The sequence below is a fragment of the Cyprinus carpio genome, chromosome A2 (genome assembly GCF_018340385.1).
Source record: "Cyprinus carpio isolate SPL01 chromosome A2, ASM1834038v1, whole genome shotgun sequence".
In the NCBI taxonomy this organism is placed as follows: Eukaryota; Metazoa; Chordata; class Actinopteri; order Cypriniformes; family Cyprinidae; genus Cyprinus; species Cyprinus carpio.
The window spans coordinates 4,572,869-4,582,513 of NC_056573.1; the positions used below are offsets into that span (position 1 = coordinate 4,572,869).

The following is a 9,645-nucleotide window of genomic DNA, read 5'->3' on the forward strand; positions in this document are numbered from 1 at the left end:
TTTACTGACTTCATGTTTCATCATTCAAAACGTTTCTCTCTTCGATAGCTGGATGCCTTTTTCCATATTAGGGATTTCCTGGAGCATAATAAGTTCTATCACTTCTGTGAGTTTCTGCACGAGGGCACCCTACAGCTTCCAGTATGAATGAAACAGACATTACATGTGTTTATAGCACTCAATAATTGCCAATCCATCTTATTTTGGGTAAAAACAGGAAAAATAATACCTGTAAACTGTACTGTACCCCTTCTAGCCCTAACCCAGGCACACAAAAACACACAGAAATGATTCAAATGCAAAACGCAATTCACAAGTGCATATTGAACCGTGGATGTCCAACTGAACAGAATTGTGAATTAGAATTGTGGCATCCCTAATATATATATATATACACAGGTGCTGGTCATATAATTAGAATATCATCAAAAAGTTGATTTATTTCAGTAATTCCATTCAAAAAGTGAAACTTGTATATTATATTCATTCATTACACACAGACTGATATATTTCAAATGTTTATTTCTTTTTTTTTTTTGATGATTATAAACTGACAACTAAGGAAAATCCCAAATTCAGTATCTCAGAAAATTAGAATATTGTGAAAAAAGGTTCAATATTGAAGACACCTGGTGCCACACTCTAATCAGCTAATTAACTCAAAACACCTGCAAAGGCCTTTAAATGGTCTCTCAGTCTAGTTCTTTAGGCTACACAATCATGGGGAAGACTGCTGACCTTGACAGTTGTCCAAAAGATGACCATTGACACCTTGCAGAATCTTCCCCACATTAAGTTTGAATGGGTTTTGTTTCACAATCCTATCCAGGGTGCGGTTATCCCTATTGCTTGTTACACTTTTTTCTACCACATCTTGTCCTTCCCTTTTCCTTCCTGCCTCTCTATTAATGTGCTTGGACACAGAGCGATCTCTGAAACAGCCAGCCTCTTTGCAATGACCTTTTGGGTCTTGCCCTCCTTGTGCAAGGTGTCGCACATGGTCATCTTTTGGAAAACTGTTCAAGTCAGCAGTCTTCCCCATGATTGTGTAGCATACAGAACTAGACTGAGAGAGACATTTAAAGGCTTTGCAGGGTTTTGAGTTAATTAGCTGTTTTAGAGGTTGTGGCACCAGGTGTCTTCAATATTGAACCTTTTTCACAATTTTCTAACTTTCTGAGATACTGAATTTGGGATTTTCCTTAGTTGTCAGTTATAATCATCAAAAGTTAAAAAAGAAAATAAACATTTTGAAATATATCAGTTTCTGTGTGTAATGAATGAATATAATATACAAGTTTCACTTTTTGAATGGAATTACTGAAATAAATCAACTTTTTGATGATGTTCTAATTATATGACCAGCACCTGTATGTATTGTTTGTAACCATAATTGCACTGTGTATATATGCAATAGTAATTCTAAACATTTCAACAAAGTAAAGTCAGGGGGTTAAAGTCTGGTAGAATAAAACAGATGATGAAAGGACCAATTTAAAAAGCATCAGGTCTGAGTGGCAGAGGCAGAAGTTGAAAGAATGGTTGAAATGATGGTCCAGCGAGAGGAACAGAAGATGGAGGGGGAGGGAAGGGAGGGAGAGTAATTCTTGGAAAGGGTTTTCATTGTGACAGTCAGAATGGCAGTCCCTGAGAAAAGGAAACACGCTGACAGAGTAATAGAAGTGAAATCGCTAGAGTAATAAGGCGGAGGAGTCTTATCAGCATGATGGTGGTTTTTTTGGCTCCCTTAGATGCCGTCTCACACCGAGTGTCACAGTCTCTGCAAAATTGGTGTCATTATGGGAAATGTTGCTCCACTGTGACAGCTAGTTAAATCGAGAGAGAGCCGTGTTTGGTTTGGGTTGGTTATTTGATCAGAGTGCATTAAAGTTGAGCTGGTGCCGTTCATTAAATATAAACATAGGGAGAAAAGAAAACTTAGGTCACTGGTTTCCTGCTTCGGTCCTATCCATGCAGAGGACTAAGTCAGCAAGAGTGTTTGAAGAAGGCTCTTTGAAGTGCTGTACAGAAGTAAGATGAGATTAGTCTGCTCATTTGTTTGACTAACTTCACATGACAGGAAAAGTAGTTAAAGGCTTCACTGTCTGGAACATCACATCATTTTCCTTTCTTTAGTCACTCCATTTAATCACACATCAGACGTGTTTGTCAGCCTAGTGAAATCATTTCATAAATTACTAAACACGTATTCAGCTACAGTAGCTGTAGCACTACTATCAAATAGCTTTTCTTTGCTCTGTTGAAATCCTGTTGATGGAGTGCACATGTTCATTGAGAAAACTGGAAAAACCGTTAAAAATAGAGTTTTCTGACTTGGAAATGTTATGCAAATTAATAGAATTTTTAATTTTTATAGTTAATGTTCATTTTTGTAGTTAGATTAAGCGTTAAAATATTCAGAAGCAAAATATTGGGGTCATTAAGTTTTTTATTTTTTATGTTTTTGAAAGAAGTTACCAAGGCTGTATTTATTTGACCAAAAATACAGTAATAAGAGTAATATTGTGAAATATTATTGCAATTTCAGATAACTGTTTTCTATTTGAATATATTTTAAAATGTAAGTTATTCCTGTGACGAATAGTTGAATTTTTAGCATCATTACTCCAGTCTTCAGTGTCACATGATCCTTCAGAAATCATTCTAATTTGCTTATTTGCTGCTCAATAATTTATTTTTTCTTTTTAATATTCAATAATTTTTTTTAACAGTGCTACTTTTTTCAGGATTTTTGAAAGCTTAAAAGAACAGTATTTATTTAAAATCTAATTTCTTTGTACCAATGTTACTTTACTGTCACTTTTGATCAATCGAATGCTTTCTCGCTTGATAAAAGAAATGATCTTACTGACCCCAAACTTTTGAATGGCAGAGTAAAAAAAAAAAGAAAGCCTTGTCCAGTGATTACAAACTATTGGCAAAAAGATGGAAATTCACTGAAATGCATACGATCCCTGTATTTCATCAGAAATGTGAAATTAGAAATGTAAAGTAGGTGTATAACATTGCTATTACAGTGTAATTATACACAATTATAAAGCTACTACTGCTTCCTTTAGCCTCTTCTTTTCGATGAGAATCACTCTCTGCCAGTGAGGATGACCCTGATGGTGTCTCTGTGGTGTCAACAGGGCCGGGGATCTGGCTTCCCCAGCAGGAGACGGCCCAGGGGCTCGGGTGTCACGGGCCGGTACGTTCCGGGGAGGACGTGGCCGGGCCAGAATGAAGAACGGAGTCCCTCCAATACCAGCACCAGGAGTACGTCACATTATCTGACAGCCGCTACATGGCTTGTTCTGATATGTGGATAAATTGCTGTACTGCTCTTCCGTTTATTTGTATGGTCTGTTTGTGTTACTGCAGATAAACATCATGGAACCCATTTGCACATTTAAGGAAGAGGAAGAAAACGCCTTGCACAATACAGTAGTGATTTTCTCTAGTACAGACACGTTCACTATGAAACAGGTAAATGTTTCTGAGCGGTCTTGCTGCTGCAGCTGTGTATGTAGAGTCTGCTGCTCTCTCACACTGGTGTGTGTGTGTGTGTGTGTGTTTTCTTTAGGATATGTGTGTGGTTTGTGGGAGTTTTGGACAGGGTGTGTGGAGGGTCGACTCTTGGCCTGTGCTCAGTGTGGACAGTGTTACCACCCCTTCTGTTTTAGTATAAATGTGGGGAGCGGTGGGTGATTTATTTACGTGTTTACATTTTTATAGTTTGATGTTTTGGTTGTTGTTTTTTTTGTGACTGGCCAAACAAAAAAAAAAAAAAAAAAAACCTTGTCAGACCTGAGAAGAAAATTAAATCTTTAATAAAACAAATCTGTATAGCTACAAAGCAAAATAGCACTGAAATTAGTTAAGTATTTTGTTATATTTGTTGAATGGATGCACTGTATTGATATTAATTAAAAAAAAAAAAATACTTCTTGCAGAAATCTATTATTTAGGGTTTAAAAACAAAAACCCTAGATAATACAATTCTGCAAGAAGTATTTTTTTAAATTAATACTTCAGAAAGAATGCATTGAATTTAAGAAAATGGGAGTCAATAGATTTATAGCATTACAAAAAATATATATTTCAAAGAAATGTTGTTCTTTTAAAATGTTATCAATCGCAGATTACATTACTATATACATGTATCAGACGTTGAAGTGGACAAAAAAAAAAAAAAAAAAAAAAGGTCATCAACGTCGTCCAAGACAAGACGGGTATGTTTGGGTCTCAAGGACAAACTTTGATGAAAGGTTTTGATCCACTTCAATGTTGACTTGTGTGGTGCTTGTTGGTAATATATAGATATATAATATATACGAATACTATATATCGTGATTATCTGCAGGCGAGAGTTTCTGACACGACGTGACAATGAAGCATGAGATAATAGATGCTAGAAAATAAGCTTTTGCAGCACAGAAACGTTTATACTGCATTAATGTATCTCATTTATTTATTTTTGCAATCAGTTTAATTATTTGTGCATTTGTTGTATGATTTTGTCATTTTCGTTAGTTTTATATATATATATATTACTTTTTATATTTAATTGATTAGTTTTAGTTCAGTTTTAGTTTTTGTTGTATTCCAGTTAGTAATTTTAATGCTTCAACTTGAAGTTGAAGTATTGAGATGTGTTAAATGAAGATGAAGTTTTTCATTGAATATTTATTGTATTTTAAAAATGTTTTAGTAGTTTTTGTTTGTTTTAGTTAACAGTAATGGTCTGTTTGATTTTACAGTCAAAATAGAACTAATTTACTTACTTAAAGGGATAGCTCACCCAGAAATGAACACCTTGTCATCATTTTCTCAATCTCATGTCAGTCCATACCCAGACGACTTTCTTTTTTCTTTGGAAGACAAAATATGGTAATTTTGAAAAATGTCTCAGTGTTTGAAAAAAAGCTACTGTTGTGCTACTACAAACTACTGTTTTCTTTAGTTTTTTTGAAAAGTGTTTTATTTCTTTATGTGCTAACCGAAATGCATTGGTTGTCAGATCACTAAGGTGGTGCTGAGTAAAGGCTGGCGGTGTCTGGAGTGCACCGTGTGCGAGGCGTGTGGTCAGGCCAGCGATCCCGGCCGGCTGCTGCTCTGTGACAATTGTGACATCAGCTACCACACCTACTGCTTAGACCCGCCCCTGCAGAACGTGCCCAATGGGAGCTGGAAATGCAAATGGTATTCCACATCGCATAAAATCAAATCATTTATTAATGTGAAAATCTCTAGTATTAATGCGTCTGTCTGTTTTTAAGTTACTATATGTGACCCTGGACCACAAGTCTTAAGTGTCAATTTTTCGAAATTTAGATTTATACATCATCTGAAAGCTTAATACATAAGCTTTCCATTGATGTATGGTTTATTGGGATTTGACAATATTTGGACAACTATTTGAAAATCTGGAATCTGAGGGTGCAAAAAAAATTTAATACTGAGAAAATCGCCTTGTCCAAAGTTGTCCAAATGTATTCTTAACAATGCATATTACTAATCAAAAATTAAGTTTTGATATATTTACAGTAGGAATTTTACAAAATATCTCCATGGAACATGATCTTTACTTAATATCCTAATGATTTTTGGCATAAAAGAAAAATCGATAATTTTGACCCATACAATGTTTTTTTTGGCTATTGCTACAAATATACCCTAGAGACTTTAGAATGCTTTTGTGGACCAGGGTCACATATTTTAAAATATTATGTTAAAATAATCATCATTTTACAAAATCGTTTTTTACTTCAACTGTGCTTTAGCTGCTTTTTGTTCTTGTGGTTAATTTAAGAATACTTGCTAGTTACAATGGAGCACCTTTTGTCAACGAAAGGGATTTTATTTATGATAATTCTTTTACTTGTCATGTCTTGATGTGAGCAGTTATTAGGGTGCTTGGAAGGGCTGGAGTCATGTGGTGTGTGATTAATGTCATCGTGCCCACAGGTGTGTGTCCTGTACGCAGTGCGGCGCCACGTCTGCGGGTCCGAGGTGTGAGTGGCAGAATAATTACACTCAGTGTGCCCCTTGCGCCAGCCTGGCATCATGCCCGCTGTGCCAGCAGGACTACAACGAGGAGGAGATCATCCTGCAGTGCCGCCAGTGTGACAGGTGAGCTGTGGTCCAGCACTCATGTACCTGCTGGGACGCTTGGATTCCTTTCAACTCCAAATCACTGCCATCAAACATACTAGATACCTACTAGATACAATATCTGAGGAGGAGATGCTGGCCCATGCAAAACAGCATATATGCACTATATATGATAAGCTGTTCAGATAGTGGATTCTAGAGGTCTGTGATTCATCACAGAATCTTGAGTTATCACAGTTTCCACAAATATGTGAAGCAGCACAAATGTTCTCAACATTTCTAATAGTAATAAATTTTTCTTGAGCAGCAAATCAGCATATGTGAGTCTGGAGAACAATGGAATTATTATGTTTGTAATATGTGGTATTTTTGTAGTAATAGCCAAAAAAAAAAAAACAACCTTGTATTGGTCAAAATTATCGATTATATCAATTATGCCAAAAATCATTAGGATATTAAGTAAAGATCATGTTCCATGAAGATATTTTGAAAATTTCCTACCATAAATATATCAAAACTTAATTTTTGATTAGTAATAAGCATGGTTAAGAATTAATTTGGACAACTTTAAAAGTGATTTTTTTCAGTATTTAGATTTTTTGCACCCTCAGATTCCAGATATTCAAATAGTTGTTTATAGTTCATTTGTTTTACTTTAATGGTGGTTTTCTCTTATTTGGAAAGATTATTTATTCAGCTTTCAGGTGTATTGAATTTTTTTTTGAAAAATTGACACTTAAGACTGGTTTTGTGGTCCAGGGTCACATATTGGAATGATTTCCGAAGGATCATGTGACACTGAAGGCTGGAGTAATGATGCTGAAAATTCAGCTTTGCATCACAGGAATAAAATAAATTATTTAAAAATAGATTAAAATTTAAATAGTTATTTTAAACAATAATAATATTTTACATTATTACCGTTTTATTGTATTATTATCAAATAGATGCAGCCTTGGTGAGCAAAATAGACATGTTTCAAAAACATAAAAAAAATCTAAAATTTTGAACAGTATTAGTTCTTTAGTATGAGGTCTACTAATAAGTTCTGATAATCATTCATTACTCCAATATTTTATACATTTATTCTTCTACTACAACTAAAAATAAACTATTTATTTATTTTAAATATATTTCATTCATTTTTACATTTTATTTTCATAAGTGATTTTTTTATTACCAAATGTAAGTGTGAAATTAAACAATAATTTGAAATATTTTCTACGTATCAGTATCTGACCATTAATAAAAAATAATCTGAATGACGATAGTCATAATCATGTCTTAAAATGTCATAAAAAATATTGATTGATGTCTATTTTTGTTGTTGTTAGTTGCTAGTATGTTCTTGGTGGTTACTTGGGTGTTATGGTTCCCACCTCCAATGATATTTCAATCCCTTTGTTTAACTCATATTTTTAACTGTTTTTTGTCAACTACAGTTACAAGTTCTAAAAGTAGAAGATGATGAAACACAGAAAAGTCTCTCATGCCTCTCCTCGATATGCGGCACAGATTGAGTTATCGTTCTTATCTGTACAAACGCGCTGTGTCTGCAGGTGGATTCATGCCTCGTGTCAGGGAATCCTCTCAGAGGAGGAGGTGGAGAAGATCGCAGACACCAGCTTTGACTGCAGTCTGTGCCAAGGCCATCCGCCCCTCTCTCCCGGTAAACACAGCTTTAGCACGATCAAGTCTGGTTTACGTTTGGAAATCTTTTTTTTTTTTTTGGTTGACGTTGTGTATTTGTGTGCTCATTACACAGCGCCTGGCACCCCGGCCAAGTCTTGTTTGGATTTAGTCGAGTCTGTTTTCATGCCACAGAGAGTCACAAAAACAAGAGATCCTGGTAATGACGTCACTTTACTAAAACACTTTTTTTTTTATAAAGGTGTCAAATTATCGCCATTTTAAGAGGTTTCGGTAACACAATAAGGTTCTCTTTTTTTACACAATAATGAACTACATTGCTTAATGTGAACTAACAATAAAAAATACTTAGAATGCATTTCTTAATCTTAGTTATTGTTAATTGTCAACATTTATATGCATTATTAAAATCAAGTTCAAGTTGTGTCTGTTAATATTATTTAACTGACTTGAGCTAACATGAGCAAACATGAACAGTTCATTATTAGTTAATGTATTAACTAATGTTAACTAATGGAAACTTATTGTAAAGTTTTGCTGAAATCTCAATATTGAATTCTGGTTATGCTTTGCTATTGAAGATATATGTTTTTCTATATATAGTAAAACTTGCTCACAAACTGTAGTAAAGTCCAATGTGAGAGCGAATCGTACTTTTGAGGTTCCAATGAGGTTCTTCTGTGTTTCTGCTCCGCAGACCTGACGAGGACGTACACCCAGGACGGGGTTTGTCTCACAGAGTCTGGTCTGTCGCAGCTCCAGAGTCTCGCCAATGCAGCCTCGCGGCGGAGACGCTCCAAACCCAAACTCAAGCTGAAGATCATAAACCAGAACAGTGTGGCCGTGCTGCAGACGCCTCCAGACCCACAGACTGAACTCTCCAGAGACGCAGACCTCGACGACACCAAAAGTACTGCTTCCTACATCTCAGCCGTACTTCTTTGTGCAGTAGTTTCATATCCGTATACAAAGAGTAAAGTAAAAGAGATGCAAATTGGAAGGTTAACAACTTTACCAAACAAAAAACAAATTAAGATCCCTACGCCAAATGGGGGTTTGTGAGGTTTGTTTTTGTGAGTTGGTGGAACACTAATAATTAAAACAAATAAATGTGGTCGCACAGTTAATCAAAATAAAACTGAAATCACCATATGGCTTAATGTGATTTTCAAATCAAAGGCTGCACTTTAATTAAACACATAGGGTAACACTTTAGATTGGGGAACACATATTCACTAGTAATTTAGCGTTTTCCCATAATAAACTCCTAATTACTGCTCTTTGATAGTAAATGAGAATGCAGTGTTCACTTTATTTACACATTTTTGCACCATTTCCAAATTTATAGCATTGTACCAATATATTACCAGAATAAAAGTTTGATGACTTGAACATTTGAAAGTGAAGAATTTGAGATATAAATATTAGAATTGTTACTTGCGATGTAAAAAAAAACCTAGTGCTGTCAAACGATTAAACGTTTTTTTTACGTTTACATAATATATGTGTGTGTGTGCTGTGTATATTTATTATGTCTATATAAGTACACACACGTATATGTATATATTTAAGAAAAATATGTTGTTTTTTTTTTATTTATTTTTTTTTTTTGTATTAAATAATATAAATATATACATTTAAATACATGTAAATATTTTCAATATATTTACATATAGGTGTGTTTATTTATATATACATAATAAATATACACAGTACACACACATATATTAAGTAAACAAAAACTTTTATTTTGGATGCGATTAATTGCGATTAATCGTTTGACAGCACTAAAAATAATATAATTATTAGGCTAACAATGATCAAATATTCCTTTTTTTTTTTTTAAGTTTACAGGGCAACTTGAATCGATATGCTCAG

At 34.5% G+C, this 9,645-nt stretch overlaps 1 pseudogene; it reads left to right on the forward strand.

Annotated features, from left to right (window-relative positions):
* Window positions 1-2,731: 2,731 nt before the first annotated feature.
* On the forward strand, window positions 2,732-9,631 carry LOC122135326 (annotated as a pseudogene).
* The last annotated feature ends 14 nt before the right edge of the window (window positions 9,632-9,645 follow it).